This window comes from Carica papaya, chromosome 1 (genome assembly GCF_054855325.1).
Source record: "Carica papaya isolate Zhongbai chromosome 1, ASM5485532v1, whole genome shotgun sequence".
NCBI classification, from domain to species: Eukaryota; Viridiplantae; Streptophyta; class Magnoliopsida; order Brassicales; family Caricaceae; genus Carica; species Carica papaya.
Window position 1 is genome coordinate 14,557,260 of NC_142309.1, and position 20,786 is coordinate 14,578,045.

The 20,786-nt window shown below is 45.5% G+C and overlaps 38 pseudogenes; all 38 read right to left on the bottom strand.

The window, feature by feature from the left end:
- Positions 1-166: 166 nt before the first annotated feature.
- On the bottom strand, positions 167-286 carry LOC148269916 (5S ribosomal RNA; annotated as a pseudogene).
- Positions 287-846: 560 nt separating this feature from the next.
- On the bottom strand, positions 847-965 carry LOC148269917 (5S ribosomal RNA; annotated as a pseudogene).
- Positions 966-1,478: 513 nt separating this feature from the next.
- LOC148269918 (5S ribosomal RNA) lies at positions 1,479-1,597 on the bottom strand (annotated as a pseudogene).
- Positions 1,598-2,127: 530 nt separating this feature from the next.
- On the bottom strand, positions 2,128-2,246 carry LOC148269919 (5S ribosomal RNA; annotated as a pseudogene).
- A 1,547-nt stretch (positions 2,247-3,793) lies between these two features.
- Positions 3,794-3,912, bottom strand: LOC148269920 (5S ribosomal RNA; annotated as a pseudogene).
- A 560-nt stretch (positions 3,913-4,472) lies between these two features.
- On the bottom strand, positions 4,473-4,591 carry LOC148269921 (5S ribosomal RNA; annotated as a pseudogene).
- A 561-nt stretch (positions 4,592-5,152) lies between these two features.
- LOC148269922 (5S ribosomal RNA) lies at positions 5,153-5,271 on the bottom strand (annotated as a pseudogene).
- Positions 5,272-5,478: 207 nt separating this feature from the next.
- On the bottom strand, positions 5,479-5,597 carry LOC148269923 (5S ribosomal RNA; annotated as a pseudogene).
- A 673-nt stretch (positions 5,598-6,270) lies between these two features.
- Positions 6,271-6,389, bottom strand: LOC148269924 (5S ribosomal RNA; annotated as a pseudogene).
- A 207-nt stretch (positions 6,390-6,596) lies between these two features.
- LOC148269925 (5S ribosomal RNA) lies at positions 6,597-6,715 on the bottom strand (annotated as a pseudogene).
- Positions 6,716-6,921: 206 nt separating this feature from the next.
- Positions 6,922-7,040, bottom strand: LOC148269926 (5S ribosomal RNA; annotated as a pseudogene).
- A 532-nt stretch (positions 7,041-7,572) lies between these two features.
- Positions 7,573-7,691, bottom strand: LOC148269927 (5S ribosomal RNA; annotated as a pseudogene).
- A 204-nt stretch (positions 7,692-7,895) lies between these two features.
- Positions 7,896-8,014, bottom strand: LOC148269928 (5S ribosomal RNA; annotated as a pseudogene).
- Positions 8,015-8,219: 205 nt separating this feature from the next.
- Positions 8,220-8,338, bottom strand: LOC148269929 (5S ribosomal RNA; annotated as a pseudogene).
- Positions 8,339-8,899: 561 nt separating this feature from the next.
- Positions 8,900-9,018, bottom strand: LOC148269930 (5S ribosomal RNA; annotated as a pseudogene).
- Positions 9,019-9,224: 206 nt separating this feature from the next.
- LOC148269931 (5S ribosomal RNA) lies at positions 9,225-9,343 on the bottom strand (annotated as a pseudogene).
- A 206-nt stretch (positions 9,344-9,549) lies between these two features.
- On the bottom strand, positions 9,550-9,668 carry LOC148269932 (5S ribosomal RNA; annotated as a pseudogene).
- Positions 9,669-10,230: 562 nt separating this feature from the next.
- LOC148269933 (5S ribosomal RNA) lies at positions 10,231-10,349 on the bottom strand (annotated as a pseudogene).
- A 561-nt stretch (positions 10,350-10,910) lies between these two features.
- LOC148269934 (5S ribosomal RNA) lies at positions 10,911-11,029 on the bottom strand (annotated as a pseudogene).
- A 560-nt stretch (positions 11,030-11,589) lies between these two features.
- LOC148269935 (5S ribosomal RNA) lies at positions 11,590-11,708 on the bottom strand (annotated as a pseudogene).
- A 207-nt stretch (positions 11,709-11,915) lies between these two features.
- On the bottom strand, positions 11,916-12,034 carry LOC148269936 (5S ribosomal RNA; annotated as a pseudogene).
- A 206-nt stretch (positions 12,035-12,240) lies between these two features.
- Positions 12,241-12,359, bottom strand: LOC148269937 (5S ribosomal RNA; annotated as a pseudogene).
- A 528-nt stretch (positions 12,360-12,887) lies between these two features.
- On the bottom strand, positions 12,888-13,007 carry LOC148269938 (5S ribosomal RNA; annotated as a pseudogene).
- Positions 13,008-13,540: 533 nt separating this feature from the next.
- Positions 13,541-13,659, bottom strand: LOC148269939 (5S ribosomal RNA; annotated as a pseudogene).
- Positions 13,660-13,862: 203 nt separating this feature from the next.
- LOC148269940 (5S ribosomal RNA) lies at positions 13,863-13,981 on the bottom strand (annotated as a pseudogene).
- Positions 13,982-14,186: 205 nt separating this feature from the next.
- On the bottom strand, positions 14,187-14,306 carry LOC148269941 (5S ribosomal RNA; annotated as a pseudogene).
- Positions 14,307-14,512: 206 nt separating this feature from the next.
- LOC148269942 (5S ribosomal RNA) lies at positions 14,513-14,631 on the bottom strand (annotated as a pseudogene).
- Positions 14,632-14,835: 204 nt separating this feature from the next.
- Positions 14,836-14,954, bottom strand: LOC148269943 (5S ribosomal RNA; annotated as a pseudogene).
- Positions 14,955-15,838: 884 nt separating this feature from the next.
- On the bottom strand, positions 15,839-15,957 carry LOC148269944 (5S ribosomal RNA; annotated as a pseudogene).
- Positions 15,958-16,192: 235 nt separating this feature from the next.
- LOC148269945 (5S ribosomal RNA) lies at positions 16,193-16,311 on the bottom strand (annotated as a pseudogene).
- A 205-nt stretch (positions 16,312-16,516) lies between these two features.
- On the bottom strand, positions 16,517-16,635 carry LOC148269946 (5S ribosomal RNA; annotated as a pseudogene).
- A 561-nt stretch (positions 16,636-17,196) lies between these two features.
- Positions 17,197-17,315, bottom strand: LOC148269947 (5S ribosomal RNA; annotated as a pseudogene).
- A 208-nt stretch (positions 17,316-17,523) lies between these two features.
- Positions 17,524-17,642, bottom strand: LOC148269948 (5S ribosomal RNA; annotated as a pseudogene).
- Positions 17,643-17,848: 206 nt separating this feature from the next.
- Positions 17,849-17,967, bottom strand: LOC148269949 (5S ribosomal RNA; annotated as a pseudogene).
- A 529-nt stretch (positions 17,968-18,496) lies between these two features.
- Positions 18,497-18,615, bottom strand: LOC148269950 (5S ribosomal RNA; annotated as a pseudogene).
- Positions 18,616-19,883: 1,268 nt separating this feature from the next.
- On the bottom strand, positions 19,884-20,002 carry LOC148269951 (5S ribosomal RNA; annotated as a pseudogene).
- Positions 20,003-20,208: 206 nt separating this feature from the next.
- LOC148269952 (5S ribosomal RNA) lies at positions 20,209-20,327 on the bottom strand (annotated as a pseudogene).
- A 176-nt stretch (positions 20,328-20,503) lies between these two features.
- Positions 20,504-20,622, bottom strand: LOC148269953 (5S ribosomal RNA; annotated as a pseudogene).
- Between the last annotated feature and the right edge of the window lie 164 nt (positions 20,623-20,786).

The following is a 20,786-nucleotide window of genomic DNA, read 5'->3' on the forward strand; positions in this document are numbered from 1 at the left end:
GTGCGTGTGACTGCACCTCCCGTTCTCGTTCAAATATCAAGAAAAGTTCTACGGCACTGTGACTCACATTTTCGAATAAACCTGCGGACTATAATTCAAGTCGCGCGTAACGTCGAAAGAATCATCTACAAAAAAATGGGTGCAACACGAGGACTTACCAAGAAAATGGGTGAAATATAAGGACTTCGCAGAAGATCACCCATCCTAGTACTACTCTCGCCCAAGCGCCCTTAACTTGCGGAGTTCTGATGGGATCCGGTGCATTAGTGCTGGTATGATCGTACCTATTTAATTTCGTGCGGCAAATACATAAAATCCTTCCCCTTTCTTCCCCTTCCCGTCATTAGTTTCCCTGTGCGTGCGCACTGCACCTCCCATTTTCGTTCTAATATCAAGTAAAATGCCACGGCGCCGTGACTCACATTTGCGAATAAACCTGCGGACCATAATTCAAGTCGCGCGTAACGTCGAAAGAATCATCTGAAAAAAAATGGGTGCAACACGAGGACTTCCCAAGAAAATGGGTGAAATATAAAGACTTCATAGGAGCTCACCCATCCTAGTACTACTGTCACCCAAGCACCCTTAACTGCAGAGTTCTGATAGAATCCGTTGCATTAGTGCTGGTATGATCGCTCATGTTTCATTCTGCGCTGCAAATACATACACTCTTTCTCCTTCCATCCCCCCTCCCGTCATTTGTTTTCTTGTGCATGCACTCTGCATCTCTCCTTCTCGTTCTAATATCAAGTAAAAAGTCCCGGCAACGTGACTCACCTTTGCAAATGAACCAGCAGTTCATAATTCCATTCGCGCGTAACATCGAACGACCCATCGGAAAAAAAATGGGAACAATACGAGGACTTCCCAGGAGGTCACCCATCCTAGAACTACTCTCGCCCAAGCACACTTGACTACGGAGTTCTGATGGGATTCGGTGCATTAGTGCTGGTATGGTCGCACTTATTTAATTTCGCGTGACAAATACATAAAATCCTTCTCCTTTCTTCCCACTCTCGTCATTTGTTTCCTTGTGCGTGCGCACTGCACCTCCCGTTCTCGTTCTAATATCAAGTAAAATGCCACGGCGCCGTGACTCACATTTGCGAATAAACCTGCGGACCATAATTCAAGTCACGCGTAACGTCGAAAGAATCATCTGCAAAAAAATGGGTGCAACACGAGTACTTCCCAAGAAAATGGGTGAAATATAAGGACTTCGCAAGAGGTCACCCATCCTAGTACTACTCTCGCCCAACCACCCTTAACTGCAGAGTTCTGATAGAATCTGTTGCATTAGTTTTGGTATAATCCCTCATGTTTCATTCTGGTATGATCCCTCATGTTTCATACTGTACCTCTCATTCTCGTTCTAATATCGATTAAAATGCCCTTGCTTCTTGACTCACATTTGCGTACAAACCAACAGACCTAAGCTCCAGTCGCGCGTGACATCGAACAACCCGTCTGAAAAAAAAGTGGTGCGACAAGAGGACTTCCCAGGAGGTCACCCATTCGAGTACTACTCTCGCCCAAGCACACTTAACTGCGGAGTTCTGATGGGATCCGGTGCATTAGTGCTGGTATGATCACACTTGTTTCATTTTGCGCTGCAAATACAAACACTCTTTCACCTTTCTTCTCACTCCCGTCATTTGTTTCCTGGTGCGTTCACACTTCACCTCTCCTTCTCGTTCTAATATCAATTAAAATGCCCCTGCGTCTTGACTCACATTTGCGTATAAACCAGCGGACCATAGTTCCAGTCGCGCGTATCGTCGAACGACCCATCTAAAAAAAAATGGGTACAACACGAGAACTTCCCAGGAGGTAACCCATCCTTGTACTACCTTCGCAAAAAAACACTTAACTGCGGAGTTCATATTTGATCCGGTGCATTTGTGCTGGTATGATCGCACCTGTTTCATTTCATGCTGAAAATACATACACTCATTCTCCTTCCCTCCCCCCTCCCATAATTTGTTTCCTTATGCGTTCACACTGCACCTGTCCTTCTCGTTCTAATATCGATTAAAATGCTCCTGCTTCTTAACTCACATTTGCGTATAAACAAGCGGACCATAGTTCTAGTCGCGCGTAACGTCAAACGACCCGTCTGAAAAAAAATTGGTGTGACACGAGGACTTCCAAGGAGATCACCCATCCGAGTACTAGTCTCGCCCAAGCACACTTAACTGCGGAGTTCTAATGGGATCCGGTGCATTAGTGCTGGTACGATCGCACCTGTTTAATTTCAGGCAGCAAATACATACACTCTTTTCCTTTCTTCCCCCTCCCGTCATTTATTTCCTTGTGCGTGCGCACTGCACCTCCCGTTCTCCTTCAAATATCAAGTAAAATACCACGGTGCTGTGACTCACATTTGCAAATAAACCTGCGGACCATAATTCAAGTCGTGCGTAACGTCGAAAGAATCATAAAAAAAAAAGGGTGCAACATTAGGACTTCCCAAGAAAATGGGTGAAATATAAGGACTTCGCATGAGGACATCCATTCGAGTACCACTCTCGCCCAAGCACACTTTACTGCGGAGTTCAGATCCGGGGCATTAGTGCTGGTATAATCGCACCTGTTTCATTTCGCGCTGCAAATACATACACTCCTTTACCTTTCTTCTCCCGCCCGTCATTTGTTTCCTGGTGCGTTCACACTTCACTTCTTCTTCTCGTTCTAATATCAATTAAAATGCCCCTGCGTCTTGACTCACATTTGCGTATAAACCAGCGGATCATAGTTCCAGTCGCGCGTATCGTCGAACAACCCATCTAAAAAAGAAATGGGTACAACACGAGAACTTCCCAGGAGGTAACCCATCCTTTTACTACTTTCGCCAAAGCAAACTTAACTGCGGAGTTCATATTGGATTAGGTGCATTAGTGCTGGTACGATCGCACCTGTTTAATTTCGCGCAGCAAATACATACACTCTTTTTCCTTTCTTCCCCCTCCCGTCATTTATTTCCTTGTGCGTGCGCACTGCATCTCCCGTTCTCCTTCAAATATCAAGTAAAAAACCATAGCGCCGTGACTCACATTTGCAAATAAACCTACGGACCATAATTCAAGTCGTGCGTAACGTCGAAAGAATCATAAAAAAAAAGGGTGCAACATTAGGACTTCCCAAGAAAATGGGTGAAATATAAGGACTTCGCAGGAGGACACCCATTCGAGTACCACTCTCACCCAAGCACACTTAACTGCGGAGTTCAGATCCGGGGCATTAGTGCTGGTATGATCGCACCTGTTTCATTTCGCACTGCAAATACATACACTACTTTACCTTTCTTCTCCCTCCCGTCATTTGTTTCCTGGTGCGTTCACATTTCACTTCTTCTTCTCGTTCTAATATCAATTAAAATGCCCCTGCGTCTTGACTCACATTTGCGTATAAACCAGCGGATCATAGTTCCAGTCGCGCGTATCGTCGAACAACCCATCTAAAAAAAAATGGGTACAACACGAGAACTTCCCAGGAGGTAACCCATCCTTTTACTACATTCGCCAAAGCAAACTTAACTGCGGAGTTCATATTGGATCTGGTGCATTTGTGCTGGTATGATCGCACCTGTTTCATTTCCTGTTGAAAATACATACACTCCTTCTCCTTCCCTCCCTCCTCCCATAATTTGTTTCCTTGTGCGTTCACTCTGTACCTCTCCTTCTCATTCTAATATCGATTAAAATGCTCCTGCTTCTTGAGTCACATTTGTGTATAAACCAGCGGACCATAGTTCCAGTCGCGTGTAACGTCGAACGACCCGTCTGAAAAAAAATTGGTGCGACACGAGGACTTCCAAGGAGATCACCCATCCGAGTACTAGTCTCACCCAAGAACACTTAACTGCGGAGTTCTAATGGGATCCGGTGCATTAGTGCTGGTACGATCGCACCTGTTTAATTTCGCGCAGCAAATACATAAACTCCTTTTCCTTTCTTCCCCATCCCGTCATTTATTTCCTTGTGCGTGCGCACTGCACCTCCCGTTCTCCTTCAAATATCAAGTAAAATGCCACAGCGCCGTGACTCACATTTACAAATAAACCTGCGGACCATAATTCAAGTCGTGCGTAACGTCGAAAGAATCATAAAAAAAAATGGGAGCAACACTAGGACTTCCCAAGAAAATGGGTAAAATATAAGGACTTCGCAGGAGGTCACCCATCCTAGTACTACTCTTGCCCAAGCACCCTTAACTTGCGAAGTTCTAATAGAATCCGTTGCATTAGTGCTGGTATGATCGCTCATGTTTCATTCTGCGCTGCAAATACATACACTCTTTCTATTTCCATCCCCCCTCCCGTCTTTGTCTCATTGTGCGTGCACTCTGCATCTCTCCTTCTCGTTCTAATATCAAGTAAAATGCCCCGGCACCGTGACTCACCTTTGAGAATGAACCAGCGGTTTATAATTCCATTCGCGCGTAACGTCGAACGACCCATCCAAAAAAAAAAATGGGTGCAACACGAGGACTTCCCAAGAGGTAACCAATTCGAGTACTTCTCTCACCCAAGCACACTTAACTGCGGAGTTCTGATGGGATCCGGTGCATTAGTGCTGGTATGATCGCACCTGTTTAATTTCGCGCTGCAAATACATACACTCCTTCTCCTTTCTTCCCCCTCCCGTCATTTATTTCCTTGTGCGTGTACACTGCACCTCCCGTTCTCGTTCAAATATCAAGTAAAATGCCACGGCGCCGTGACTCACATTTGCGAATAAACCTGCGGACCATAATTCAAGTCGCGTGTAACGTCGAAAGAATTATCTACAAAAAAATGGGTACAACATGAGGACTTCCCAAGAAAATTGGTGAAATATAAAGACTTCGCAGGAGATCACCTATCCTAGTACTACTCTCGCCCAAGCTCCCTTAACTTGCGGAGTTCTGAGAGAATCCGTTGCATTGGTTTTGGTATGATTGCTCATGTTTCATTCTGCGCTATAAATACATACACTCTTTCTCCTTCCATCCCCCCTCCCGTCATTTGTTTCCTTGTGCGTGCACTCTGCATCTCTTCTTCTCGTTCTTATATCAAGTAAAATGCCCCGGCACCGTGAGTCACCTTTTCGAATGAACCAGCAGATCATAATTCCATTCGCGCGTAACGTCGAACGACCCATCCGAAAAAATATGGGTGCAACACGAGGACTTCCCAAGAGGTCACCCATCCAAGTACTACTCTCGCCCAAACATACTTAATTGCGGAGTTCTGATGGGATATGGTGCATTAGTGCTGATATGATCGTACCTCTTTCATTTTTTCGCTGCAAATACATACACTCCTTCTCCTTTCTTCCCCCTCCCGTCATTTGTTTCCTGGTGCGTTCACACTTCACCTCTCCTTCTCGTTCTAATATCATTTAAAATGCCCCTGCGTCTTGACTCACATTTGCGTATAAGCTAGCAGATCATAGTTCCAGTCGCGCGTAACGTCTAACGACCCATATGAAAAAAATATGGGTGCAACACGAGAACTTCTCAGGAGGTAACCCATCCTTGTACTACTTTCGCCAAAGCACACTTAACTGCGGAGTTCTGATGCGATCTGGTGCATTTGTGCTGGTATGATCGCACCTGTTTCATTTGGTACTGAATATACATACACTCATTCTCCTTCCCTCCCCCCTCCCATCATTTGTTTCCTTGTGCGGAGTTCAGATGGGATCCGGTGCATAAGTCCAGGTATGATCGCACCTGTTTAATTTCGCGCTGCAAATACATATACTCCTTCTCCTTTCTTCCCCCTCCCGTCATTTGTTTCCTTGTGCGTGCGCACTGCACCTCCCGTTCTCGTTCAAATATTAAGTAAAATGCCACGGCGCCGTGACTCACATTTGCGAATAAACCTGCAGACCATAATTCAAGTCGCGCGTAACGTCGAAAGAATCATCTGTAAAAAAATGGGTGCAACACGAGGACTTCCCAAGAAAATGGGTGAAATATAAGGACTTCGCAGGAGGTCACCCATCCTAGTACTACTCTCGCCCAAGCACCCTTAACTTGTCGAGTTCTGATAGAATCCGTTGCATTAGTTTTGGTATGATCGCTCATGTTTCATTCTGCGCTGCAAATACATATACTCTTTCTCCTTCCATCCCCCCTCCCGTCATTTGTTTCCTTTTGCGGACATCTCTCCTTCTCGTTCTAATATCAAGTAAATTGTCCCAGCACCGTGACTCACCTTTGCGAATGAACCAACAGATCATAATTCCATTCGCGAGTAACGTAGAACGACCCATCTAAAAAAAATGGGTGCAACACGAGGACTTCCAAGGAGGTCACCCATCCGAGTACTACTCTCGCCCAAGCACACTTAACTGCGGAGTTTTGATGGGATCCGGTGCATTAGTGCTGGTATGATCGCACTTGTTTCATTTCACACTGCAAATACATACACTCTTTATCCTTACTTCTCCCTCCCGTCATTTATTTCCTGGTGCGTTCACACTTCACCTCTCCTTATCGTTCTAATATCAATTAAAATGCCCATGCGTCTTGACTCACATTTGCGTATAAACCAGCGGACCATAGTTCCAGTCGCGCGTAACGTCGAACGACCCATCTGAAAAAAAAAATGGGTGCAACACGAGAACTTCCCAGGAGGTAACCCATCATTGTACTACTTTCACCAAAGAACACTTAACTGCGGAGTTCTGATGGGATTCGGTGCATTTATGCAGGTATGATCGCGCCTGTTTCATTTCGTGCTGAAAATACATACACTCCTTCTCCTTTCTTCCCCCCTCCCATCATTTGTTTCCTTGTGCGTTCACATTGCACCTCTCCTTCTCGTTCTAATATCGATTAAAATGCCCTTTCTTCTTGACTCACATTTGCGTATAAACCAGCGGACCATAGTTCCAGTCGCGTGTAACGTCGAGCGACCCGTCTGAAAAAAAATTGGTGCGACACGAGAATTTCCCAGGAGGTCACCGATCCGAGTACTACTCTCGCCCAAGCACACTTAACTGCGGAGTTTTGATGGGATCCAGTGCATTAGTGCTGATATGATCGCACCTGTTAAATTTCGCGCTGCAAATACATACACTCCTTCTCTTTTCTTCCCTTTCCCATCATTTGTTTCCTTTTGCTTGCGTACTACTCCTCCCATTCTCGTTCAAATATCAAGTATAATGCGACGGTGCCGTGACTCACACTTGCGAATAATCTTGCGGACCATAATTCAAGACACGCATAACGTCGAAAGAATCATCTGTAAAAAAAATGGGTGAAATATAAGGACTTCGCAGGAGGTCACCCATCCTAGTACTACTCTCGCCAAAGCACCCTTAACTTGCACAGTTCTGATAGAATCCGTTGCATTAGTACTGGTATGATCGCTTATGTTTCATTATGCACTTCAAATACATACACTCTTTCTCCTTCCATCCCCCCTCCCATCATTTGTTTCCTTGTGCGTGCACTCTGCATCTCTCATTCTCGTTCTAATATCAAGTAAAATGCTCCGGCACCGTGACTCACTTTTGCGAATGAACCAGCGGTTCATAACTCCATTCGCGCGTAACGTCGAACGACCCATCTGAAAAAAAATGGGTGCAACACGAGGACTTCCCAGGAGGTCACCCATCCGAGTACTACTCTCGCCCAAGAAAACTTAACTGCAGAGTTCTGATGGGATCCGGTGCATTAGTGCTGGTATGATTGAACCTAGTTCATTTCGCGCTGCAAATACATACACTCCTCCTTTCTTCCCCCTCCCGTCATTTGTTTCCTGGTGCGTTCACACTTCACCTCTCCTTCTCTTTCTAATATCAATTAAAATGCCCATGCATCTTGACTCACATTTGCGCATAAACCAGCGAACCATAGGTCCAGTCGCGCATAACATCGAACAACCCATCTGAAAAAGAAAATGGGTGCAACACGAGAACTTCCCATGAGGTAACCCATCCTTGTACTACTTTCGCCAAAGCACACTTAACTGCGGAATTCTGATGGGATACGGTGCATTTGTGCTGGTATGATTGCACCTGTTTCATTTCGTGCTGAAAATACATACACTCATTCTCCTTCCCTCCCCCTCTCATCATTTGTTTCCTTGTGCGTTCACACTGCACCTCTCCTTCTCGTTCTAATATCGATTAAAATGCCCCTGTTTCATGACTCACATTTGCGTATAAACCACCGGACCATAGTTCCAGTCGCGTGTAATGTCGAAAGACCCGTCTGAAAAAAAATTAGTGCGACACGAAGAATTCCCAGGAGGTCACCCATCCAAGTGCTACTCTCGCCCAATCACACTTAACTGCGGAGTTTTGATGATATCCGGTGCATTAGTGCTGGCATGATCGCAACTGCTTAATTTGGCGGTGCAAATACATACATTCCTTCTCCTTTCTTCCCCCTCCTGTCATTTGTTTGCTTGTGCGTGCGCACTGCACCTCCCGTTCTCGTTCAAATGTCCAGTAAAATGCCACGGCACCGTGACTCACATTTGCGAATAAACCTGCGGACCATAATTCTAGTCGCGTGTAACATCGAAAGAATTATCTGCAAAAAAATGGGTGCAACACGAGGGCTTCCCAAGAAAATGGGTGAAATATAAGGACTTCGCAGGAGGTCACCCATCCTAGTACTACTCTAACCCAAGCACCCTTAACTTGCGGAGTTCTAATAGAATCCATTGCATTAGTGCTGGTATGATCACTCATGTTTCATTCTGCGCTGTAAATACATACACTCTTTCTCCTTCCATCCCCCCTCCCGTCATTTGTTTCCTTGTGCGTGCACTCTGCATCTCTTATTCTCGTTTTAATATAAAGTAAAATGCCCCGGCACCGTGACTCACCTTTGCGAATGAACCAGCAGTTCATAATTTCATTTGCGCGTAACATCGAACGACCCATCCGAAAAAAAATTGGTGCAACACAAGGACTTCCCAGGAGGTCACCCATCCGAGTACTACTCTCGCCGAAGCACACTTAACTGCGGAGTTTTGATGGGGACCGGTGCATTAGTGCTAGTGTGATCGCACCAGATTCATTATGCGCTGCAAATACATACACTCCTTCTCCTTTCTTCCCCCTCCCGTCATTTGTTTCCTGGTGCGTTCACATTGCATCTCTCCTTCTCGTTCTAATATCAATTAAAATGCCCCTGCGTCTTGACTCACATTTGCGTATAAACCAGCAGACCATAGTTTCAGTCGCGCGTAACGTCGAACGACCCATCTGAAAAAAAAATGGGTGCAACACAAGAACTTCCCAAGAGGTAATCCATCTATGTACTACTTTTGCCAAAGCACACTTAACTGTAGAGTTCTGAAGGGATCCGGTGTATTTATGCTGGTATGATCGCACCAGTTTCTTTTCGTGCTGAAAATACATACACTCCTTCTCCTTCCCTCCCCCCTCCCATAATTTGTTTCCTTGTGCGTTCACACTGCACCTCTCCTTCTCCTTCTAATATCGATTAAAATGCTCCTGCTTCTTGACTCACATTTGCGTATAAACCAGCGGACCATAGTTCCAGTCGCGCATAACTTCGAACGACCCATCTGAAAAAAAATTGTTGCGACACGAGGACTTCCCAGGAGGTCACTCATCCGAGTACTAGTGTCGCCCAAGAACACTTAACTGCGGAGTTCTGATGGGATCTGATGCATTAGTGCTGGTATGATCGCACCTGTTTAATTTCATGCTGCAAATACATACACTCCTTCTCCTTTCTTCCCCCTCCCGTTATTTGTTTCTTTGTGCATGCACACTGCACCTACCGTTCTCGTTCAAATATCAAGTAAAATGCCACGGCGTCGTGACTCACATTTTGCAAATAAACCTGCGGACCATAAATCAAGTCGCGCGTAAAATCGAAAGACTCATCTGCAAAAAAATAGGTGCAACACGAGGACTTCCCAAAAAAATGGGTGAAATATAAGGACTTCGCAGGAGGTCACCCATCCTAGTACTACTCTCGCCCAAGCACTCTTAACTTGCGGAGTTCTGATAAAATCCGTTTCATTAGTGGTGGTATGATCGCTCATGTTTCATTCTGCACTGCAAATACATACACTCTTTCTCCTTCCATCCCCCTCCCGTCATTTGTTTCCTTGTGCATGCACTATGCATCTCTCCTTCTCGTTCTAATATCATGTAAAATGCCCCGGCACCGTGACTCATCTTTGCGAATGAACCAGCGGTTCATAATTCCATTCGCTCGTAACATCGAACGACCCATCCGAAAAAAAAATGGGTGCAACACGAGGACTTCCCAAGAGGTCACCAATCCGAGTACTACTCTCGCCCAAGCACACTTAACTGCCGAGTTCTGAAGGGATCCGTTGCATTAGCGTTGGTATGATCGCACCTGATTAATTTTGCGCTGCAAATACATTCACTCCTTCTCCTTTCTTCCCCCTCCCGTCATTTGTTTTCTTGTACGTGCGCACTGTACCTCCCGTTCTCGTTCAAATATCAAGTAAAATGCAACGGTGCCGTGACTCACATTTGCAAATAAACCTGTGGAACATAATTCAAGTCGCGCGTAATGTCGAAAGAATCATCTGCAAAAAAAAGGGTGTAACACGAGGACTTCCTAAGAAAAAGGGTGAAATATAAGAACTTCGCATGAGGTCACCCATCGTAGTACTACTCTCGCCCAAGCACCGTTAACTTGCGGAGTTCTGATAGAATCCGTTGCATTAGTGCTAGTATGATTGCTCATGTTTCATTATGTGCTGCAAATACATACACTCTTTCTTCTTCCATCCCCCCTCCCGTCATTTGTTTCCTTGTGCGTGCACACTGCATCTTTCCTTCTCGTTCTAACATCAAGTAAAATGCCCCGGCACCGTGACTCACCTTTGCTAGTGAACCAGCGGTTCATAATTCCATTCGCGCGTAACGTCGAATGACCCATCTGAAAAAAAATAGGTGCAAAACGAGGATTTCTGAGGAGGTAACCCATCCAGGTATTAGTCTCGCCCAAGCACACTTAACTGCGGAGTTCTGATGGGATCCGGTGCATTAGTGGTGGTATGATCGCACCTGTTTAATTTCGCGCTGCAAATACATACATTCCTTCTCCTTTCTTCCCCCTCCTGCTATTTGTTTCCTTGTGCGTGCGCACTGCACCTCCCATTCTCGTTCAAATATCAAGTAAAATGCCACGGCGCCGTGACTCACATTTGCAAATAAACCTGCGGACCATAATTCAAGTCGCGCGTAACGTCGAAAGAATCATCTGTAAAAAAATAGGTGCAACACGAGGACTTCCCAAGAAAATGGGTGAAATATAAGGACTTCGCAGGAGGTCACCCATCCTAGTACTACTCTCGCCCAAGCACCCTTAACTTGCGGAGTTCTGATAGAATCCGTTGCATTAGTGTTGGTATGATCGATCATGTTTCATTCTGCGCTGCAAATACATACACTTTTTCTCCTTCCATCCCCCTCCCGTCATTTGTTTCCTTGTGCGTGCACTCTGCATCTCTCCTTCTCGTTCTAATATCATGTAAAATGCCCCGGCACCGTGACTCACCTTTACGAATGAACCAGCAGTTCATAATTCCATTCGCGCATAACATCGAACGACCCATCCGAAAAAAAATGGGTGCAACACGAGGACTTCCCAGGAAGTCACCTATCCGAGTACTACTCTCGCCAAAGCACACTTAACTGCGGAGTTCTGATGGGATCCGATGCATTTGTGCTGGTATGATCGCACTAGTGTCATTTCGTGCTGCAAATACATACACTCTTTCTCCTTTCTTCCCCCTTCCGTCATTTATTTCCTGGTGTGTTCACACTCCACCACTTCTTCTCGTTCTAATATCAATTAAAATGCCCCTGCGTCTTGACTCATATTTGCGTATAAACCAGCAGACCATAGTTCCTGTCGCGTGTAATGTCGAACGACCCATCTGAAAAAAATAATGGGTGCAACACGTGAACTTTCCAGGAGGTAACACATTCTTGTACTACTTTTGCCAAAGCACACTTACCTGCGGAGTTCTGATGGGATCCGGTGCATTTGTGCTGGTATGATCGCACCTGTTTCATTTCGTGTTGAAAATACATACACTCCTTTTCCTTCCCTCCCCCGTCCCATCATTTGTTTCCTTGTGCGTTCACACTGCAACTCTCCTTCTCGTTCTAATATCGATTAAAATGCCCCTGCTTCTTGACTCATATTTGCGTATAAACCAGCGGACCATATTTCCGGTCGCGCGTAACGTCGAGCAACCCGTCTGAAAAAAAATTGGTGCGACACTAGAACTTCTCAGGAGGTCACCCATCCGAGTACTACTCTCGCCCAAGCACACTTAACTGCGGAGTTCTGATGGGATCCGATGCATTAGTGCTGGTATGATCGCTCCTGTTTTATTTCGCACTGCAAATAGATACACTCCTTCTCCTTTCTTCCCCGTCCCGTCATTTGTTTCTTTGTGCGTGCGCACTACATCTCCCATTTTCGTTTAAATATCAAGTAAAATGCCATGACGTCGTGACTCACATTTGCGAATAAACCTGCGGACCATAATTTAAGTCGGGCGTAACGTCAAAAGAATCATCTATAAAAAAATTGGTGAAATATAAGGACTACGCAGGAGGTCACCCATCCTAGTACTACTCTCGCCCAAGCACGCTTACCTGCGGAAACCTGATAAAATCCGTTGCATTAGTGCTAATATGATCTCTCATGTTTCATTCTACGCTGCAAATACATACACTCTTTCTCCTTCCATCCCCCCTCCCGTCATTTGTTTCCTTGTGCGTACACTCTACATCTCTCCATCTCATTATAATATCAAGTAAAATGCCCCGGCACCGTGACTAACCTTTGCGAATGAACAAGCGGTTCATAATTCAATTCGCGCGTAACGTCGAACGACACATCCGAAAAAAAATGGGCGCACACGAGGACTTCCCAAGAGGTCACCCATCCGAGTACTACTCTCGCCTAAGAACACTTAACTGCGAAGTTCTGATTGGATCCGGTGCATTAGTGCTAGCATGATCACACCTGTTTCATTTCGCGCTGCAAATACATACACTCCATCTTCTTTCTTCCCCCTCCCGTCATTTGTTTCCTGGTGCGATCACACTTCACCTCTCCTTCTCGTTCTAATATCAATTAAAATGCCCCTGTGTCTTGACTCGAAATTTGCGTATAAACCAGCGGACCATAGTTCCAGTCGCACGTAACGTCGAACGACCCATCTGAAAAAAAAATGGGTGCAACACGAGAACTTCCTAGGGGGTAACCCATCCTTGTACTACTTTCTCCAAAGCACAATTAACTGCGGAGTTCTGATGGGATCCGGTGCATTAATTCTGGTGTCATCGCACCTGTTTCATTTTGTGCAGAAAATACATGCACTCCTTCTCCTTTCCTCTCCCCACCCATCATTTGTTTTCTTGTGCGTTCACACTGCACCTCTCCTTCTCGTTCTAATATCGATTAAAATGCCCCTGCTTCTTGACTCACATTTGCGTATTAACCAGCGGACCATAGTTCCAGTAGCGCGTAATGTCGAACGACCTGTTTGAAAAAAAAATTAGTGCGACACGAGGACTTCCCAAGAGGTCACCCATCGGAGTATTACTCTCGCCCAAGCAAACTTAACTGCGGAGTTCTGATGGGATCCGGTGTATTAGTGCTGGTATGATCGCAACTGTTTAATTTCGTGCTGAAAATACATACACTCCTCCTTTCCTCTCCCCTCCCACCATTTGTTTCCTTGTGCGTTCACACTACACCTCTTATTTTCGTTCTAATATCGATTAAAATGCCCCTGCTTCTTAACTCACATTTGTGTATAAACCATCAGACCATAGTTCCAGTTGCGCGTAACGTCGAACGACCCGTCTGAAAAAAAATTAATGCGACACGAGGACTTCCCAAGAGGTCACCCATCCGAGTACTACTCTAACCCAAGCACACTTAACTACGGAGTTCAGATGGGATTCGGTGCATTAGTGCTGGTATGATCGCACCTATTTTACTTCACGCTGCAAATACATACACTCCTTCTCCTTTCTTCTCGCACCCGTCATTTGTTTCCTTGTGCGTGCGTACAGCACCTCCCATTCTCGTTCAAATATCAAGTAAAATTCTATGGTGCCGTGACTCACATTTGCGAATAAACCTGCGGACCATCATTTAAGTCGCGCGTAACGTCGAAAGAATCATCTGGAAAAAAATGGGTGCAACACGAGGACTTCGCAGGAGGTCACCCATCCTAGTACTACTCTCGCCCAAACACCCTTAACTTGCGGAGTTCTGATAGAATCCGTTGCATTAGTGCTGGTATGATCGCTCATGTTTTATTCTGTGCTGCAAATACATACCCACTTTCTCCATCCATCTCCCCTCTCGTCATTTGTTTCCTTGTGCATCTACTCTGCATCTCTCCTTCTTGTTTTAATATCAAATAATATGCCCCGGCACCATGACTAACCTTTGTTAGTGAACCAGCAGTTTATAATTCTATTCGCGTGTAAGGTCGAACGACCCATCCGAAAAAAAATGGGTGCAACACGAGGACATCTCATGAGGTCACCCATCCGAGTACTACTCTCACCCAAGCACACTTAACTGCGGAGTTATGATGGGATCCGGTGCATTAGTGCTGGTATTATCACACCTGTTTCATTTCGCAATGCAAATACATACACTCCTTCTCCTTTCTTCCCCCTCCCATCATTTGTTTCCTGGTGCGTTCACACTTCACATCTCCTTCTCGTTATAATGTTAATTAAAATTCCCTTGTGTCTTGACTCACATTTGCGTATAAACCTCGGACCATAGTTCCAGTCGCGCGTAACGTCGAACGACCCATCTGAAAAAAAATGGGTGCAACACGAGAACTTCACAGGAGGTAACCCATCCTTGTACTACTTTCGCCAAAGAACACTTAACTGCGGAGTTCTGATGGGATCAGGAGCATTTGTGCTGGTATGATCGTACCTGTTTCATTTTATGCTGAAAATGCATACACTCCTTCTCCTTCCCTCCCCCCTCCCGTCATTTGTTTCCTTGCGCGTTCATACTGCACCTCTCCTTCTCTTTCTAATATCGATTAAAACACCCCTGCTTCTTGACCCACATTTGCGTATAAACCAGCGGACCATAGATCCAGTCGTGCGTAATGTCGAACGAACCATCTGAAAAAAAATTGGTGCGACACGAAGACTTCCCGGAGGTCACCCATCCGAGTACGACTCTCGCCAAACACACTTAACTGCGGAGTTCTGATAGGATTCGGTGCATTAGTACTGGAATGATTGCACCTGTTTAATTTCACGCTGCAAGTACATACACTCCATCTCTTTTCTCCCTCCTCCCGTCATTTGTTTCCTTGTGCGTGCGCACTACACCTTCTGTTCTCGTTCGAATATCAAGTAAAATGCCACGGCGTCGTTACTCACATTTGTGAATAAACCTACGGACCATAATCCAATTCGCGTGTAACGTCGAAAGAATCATCTGCAAAAAAATGGGTTCAACACGAGGACTTCCCAAGAAAATGGGTGAAATATAAGGACTTCGCAGGAGGTCACCCATCCTAGTACTACTCTCGCCCAAGCACCCTTAACGTGCAGAGTTCTGATAGAATCCGTTGCACTAGTGCTGGTTTGATCGCTCATGTTTCATTCTGCGCTGCAAATACATACACTCTTTCTCCTTCCATCCCCCCTCCCGTCATTTGTTTCGTTGTGCATGCACTCTGCATCACTCATTCTCGTTCTAATATCAAGTAAAATGCCCCGACACCGTGACTCACCTTTGCGAATGAACAAGCGGTTCATAATTCCATTCGCGCGTAACGTCGAACGACCCATCCAAAAAAAAATGGGTGTAACACGAGAACTTCTCAGGAGTTCACCCATCCGAGTACAACTCTCGCCCAAGCACACTTAACTGCGGAGTTCTGATGGGATCCGGTGCATTAGTGCTGGTATGATCGCACCTGTTTAATTTCGCGCAGCAAATACATACACTCCATCTCCTTTCTTCCCCCTCCCATCATTTGTTTCCTTGTGCGTGCGCACTGTACCTCCCGTTCTCGTTCTAATATCAAGTAAAATCCCACAGCGCCGTGACTCACATTTGCGAATAAACCTGCGGATCATAATTCAAGTCGCGGGTAACGTCGAAAGAGTCATCTGCAAAAAAATGGGTCCAACACAAGGACTTCCCAATAAAATGGGTGAAATATATGGACTTCGCAGGAGGTCACCCATCCTAGTACTACTCTCGCCCAAGCACCCTTAACTGCGGAGTTCTGATAGAATCCGTTGCATTAGTGCTGGTATGATTGCACATGTTTCATTCTGCGCTACAAATACATACACTCTTTCTCCTTCCATCCCGTCTCCCTTTATTTGTTTCCTTGTGCGTGCACCCTGCATCTCTCCTTCTCGTTCTAATAACAAATAAAATGCCCCGGTTTAGTGACTCACCTTTGCGAAAGAACCAGCGGTTCATAATTCCTTTCGCACGTAACGTTGAATGACCCATCTGAAAAAAATGGGTGCAACACGAGGACTTCCCAGGAGGTCACCCATTCGAGTACTACTCTCGCAGATGCACACTTAACTACGGAGTTCTGATGGGATCTGGCGCATTAGTGCTGGTATGATCCCACCTGTTTCATTTCGCGCTGCAAAGACATACACTCCTTCTCCTGTCTTCCCCCTCCCGTCATTTGTTTCCTTGTGCATGCGCACTGCACCTCCCGTTCTTGTTCTAATATCAAGTAAAATACCACGATGCCGTGACTCACATTTGCGAATAAACCTGCGGACCATAATTCAAGTCCCGCGTAACGTCGAAAGAATCATCTGTAAAAAAATGGGTGCAACACGAGGACCTCCCAAGAAAATGGGTGAAATATAAGGACTTCGAAGGAGGTCACCCATCCCAGTACTACTCTTGCCCAAGAACCCATAACTTGCGGAGTTTTGATAGAATTCGTTGCATTAGTGCTAGTATGATCTCTCATGTTTCATTTAGAGCTGCAAATACATACACTCATTCTCTTTTCTTCCCCCTCCCGTCATTTGTTTCCTGGTGCGTTCACACTTCACCTCTCCTTGTCGTTCTAATATCAATTAAAATGCCCCTGCATCTTGACTCACATTTGCGTATAAACCAGCGGATAATAGTTCCAGTCGTGCATAACGTCGAACGACCCATCAGAAAAAAAAATGGGTACAATACGAGAACTTCCCAGGAGGTAACCTATCCTTGTACTACTTTCGCCAAAGCACACTTCACTGCGGAGTTCTGAAGGGATCCGGTGCATTTGTGCTGGTATGATCGCACCTGTTTCATTTCGTGCTGCAAATACATACACTCCTTCTTCTTCCCTCCCCCCTCCCGTCAATTGTTTCCTTGTGCGTTCACACTGCACCACTCCTTCTCGTTCTAATATCGATTAAAATGCCCCTGCTTCATGACTAACATTTGCGTATAAGCCAGCGGACCATAGTTCCAGTCGCGCGTAACGTCGAACGACCCATCTGAAAAAAAAAATGGGTGCAACACGAGAACTTCCTAGAAGGTAACCCATCCTTGTACTACTTTCGCGAAAGCACACTTAACTGCAGAGTTCTGATGGGATCTGGTGCATTTGTGGTGGTATGATCGCACCTGTTTCATTTCGTGCTGAAAATACATACACTCCTTCTCCTTCCCTCCACCCTCCCATCATTTGTTTCCTTGTGCGTCCACACTACACATCTCCTTCTCGTTCTAATATCGATTAAAATGCCCTTGCTTCTTGACTCAAATTTGCGTATAAACCAGCGGACCATAGTTCCAGTCGCGCGTAACATCAAACGACCCGTCTGAAAAAAAATTGGTGCGACACGAGGAATTCCAATGAGGTCCCCAATCCGAGTACTACTCTTACCCAAGTATACTTAACTGCGGAGTTCTGATGGGATCCGGTGAATTAGTGCTGGTATGATCACACCTGTTTAATTTCGCATTGCAAATACATACACTCCTTCTCCTTTCTTCCCCCTCCCGTCATTTTTTTCCTTGTGCGTGCGCACTACACCTCCCCTTCTCATTCAAATATAAAGTAAAATGCCACAGCGATTCATAATTCCATATGCGCGTAACGTCGAACGACCCATCCGAAAAAAAATGCGTGCAACACGAGGACTTCCTAGGAGTACACCCATCTGAGTACTACTCTCTCCCAAGCACACTTAACTGCGGAGTTCTTATGGGATCCGGTACATTAGTGCTGGCATGATCGCATCTGTTTCATTTCGTGCTACAAATACATACACTCCTTCTCATTTCTTCCCCCTCCCATCATTTGTTTCCTTGTGCGTGCGCACTGCACATCCCATTCTCGTTCTAATATCAAGTAAAATACCATGGTGCCGAATCTCACATTTGCGAATAAACCTGCGGACTATAACTCAAGTCGCGCGTAACGTCGAACGACCCATATGCAAGAAAATGGGTGCAACACGAGGACTTCCCAAGAAAATGGGTGAAATATAAGGACTTCGCAGGAGGTCACCCATCCTAGTACTACTCTCGCCCAAGCACCCTTGACTGCGGAGTTCTGATGGGATCCGGTGCATTAGTGCTGGTACGATCGCACCTGTTTAATTTCTCGCTGCAAATACATACACTCCTTATCCTTTCTTCCCCCTCCAGTCATTTGTTTCCTTGTGCGTGCGCATTGCACCTCCCGTTCTCGTTCTAATATCAAGTAAAATGCAACGGTACCGTGACTCACATTTGCAAATAAACATGCGGAGCATAATTCAAGTCGCGCGTAATGTCGGAAGAATCATCTGCAAAAAAAATGGGTGCAACACGAGGACTTCCCAAGAAAATGGGTGAAATATAAGGACTTCGCAGGAGGTCACCCATCCTAGCAGTACTCTCGCCCAACCACCCTTAAATGCGGAGTTTTGATGGGATCTGGTGCATTAGTGCTGGTATGATCGCAGCTGTTTAATTTCGCGCAGCAAATACATACACTCCTCCTTTCCTCCCCCTCCCGTCATTTGTTTCCTTGTGCGGGCGCACTACACCTCCCGTTCTCGTTCAAATATAAATTAAAATGCCACGGCGCCGTGACTCATATTTGCGAATAAACCTGCGGACCATAATTCAAGTCGTGCGTAACGTCGAAAGAATCATCTGCAAAAAAATTGGTGCAACACGAGGACTTCCCAAGAAAATGGGTGAAATATAAGGACTTCGCAGGAGGTCACCCATCCTATTACTACTCTCGCCCAAGAACCCTTAACTTGCGGAGTTATGATAGAATCCGTTGCATTAGTGCTGGTATGATCGAACCTGTTTAATTTCGCACTGCAAATAAATACACTCCTTCTCCTTTTTTCCCCCTCCCGTCATATATTTTCTTGTGCGTGCACACTGCACCTCCCGTTCTCGTTCAAATGTAAAGTAAAATGCCACGGCGCCGTGACTCACATTTGCGAATAAACCTGCGGACCATAATTCTAGTCGCGCGTAACGTTGAAAGAATCATCTGCAAAAAAATTGGTGCAACACGAGGACTTACCAAGAAAATGGGTGAAATATAAGGACTTCGCAGGAGGTCACCCATCCTAGTACTACTCTCGCCCAAGCACCCTTAACTTGCGAAGTTATGATAGAATCCGTTGCATTAGTGCTGGTATGATCGCTCATGTTTCATTATACGCTGCAAATACATACACTCTTTCTCATTCCATCCCCCCTCCAGTCATTTGTTTCCTTGTTCGTGCGCTATGCATCTCTCATTCTCGTTCTAATATCAAGTAAAATGCCCCGGCACCGTGACTCACCTTTGCGAATGAACCAGCGATTCATAATTCCATTCGCGCGTAACGTTGAACGACCCATCCAAGAAAAAATGAGTGCAACACGAGCACTTCCCAGGAGGTCATCCATCCGAGTACTACTCTCGCCCAACCACACTTAACTGTGGAGTTCTGATGGAATCCGATACATTAGTGCAGGTATGATTGCACCTGTTTCATTTCGCGCTGCAAATACATACACTCCTTCTCTTTTCTTCCCCCTCCCGTCATTTGTTTCCTGGTGCGTTCACACTTCACCTCTCATTCTCGTTCTAATATCAATTAAAATGCCCCTGTGTCTTGACTCACATTTGCGTATAAACCAGCGGACCATAGTTCCAGTCGCGCGTAACGTCGAACAACCGTTCTGAAAAAAAAATGGGTGCAACACGAGAACTTCCTAGGAGGTAACCCATCCTTGTACTACTTTCGCCAAAGCACACTTAACTGCGAAGTTCTGATGGGATCTGGTGCCTTTGTGCTGGTATGATCGCACCTGTTTCATTTCGTGCTGAAAATACATACACTCCTTCTCCTTACCTCCCCCCTCCCATAATTTGTTTCCTTATGCGTTCACACTGCACCTTTCCTTCTCGTTCTAATATCGATTAAAATGCTCCAGCGGACCATAATTCTAGTCGCGCGTAACGTCGAACGACCCGTCTGAAAAAAAATTAGTGCGACACGAGGACTTCCCAGGAGGTCACCCATCCGAGTACTACTCTCACCCAAGCAAACTTAACTGCGGAGTTCTGATGGGATCTGGTGCATTAGTGCTGGTATGATCGCACCTGTTTAATTGCGCGCTACAAATACATACTCTCCTTGTCCTTTCTTCCCCCTCCCGTCATTTGTTTTCTGGCGCGTTCAAACTTCACCTCCCGTTCTCGTTCTAATATCAATTAAAATTTCCTTGCTTCTTGACTCACATTTGCGTATAAACCAGCGGACTATAAT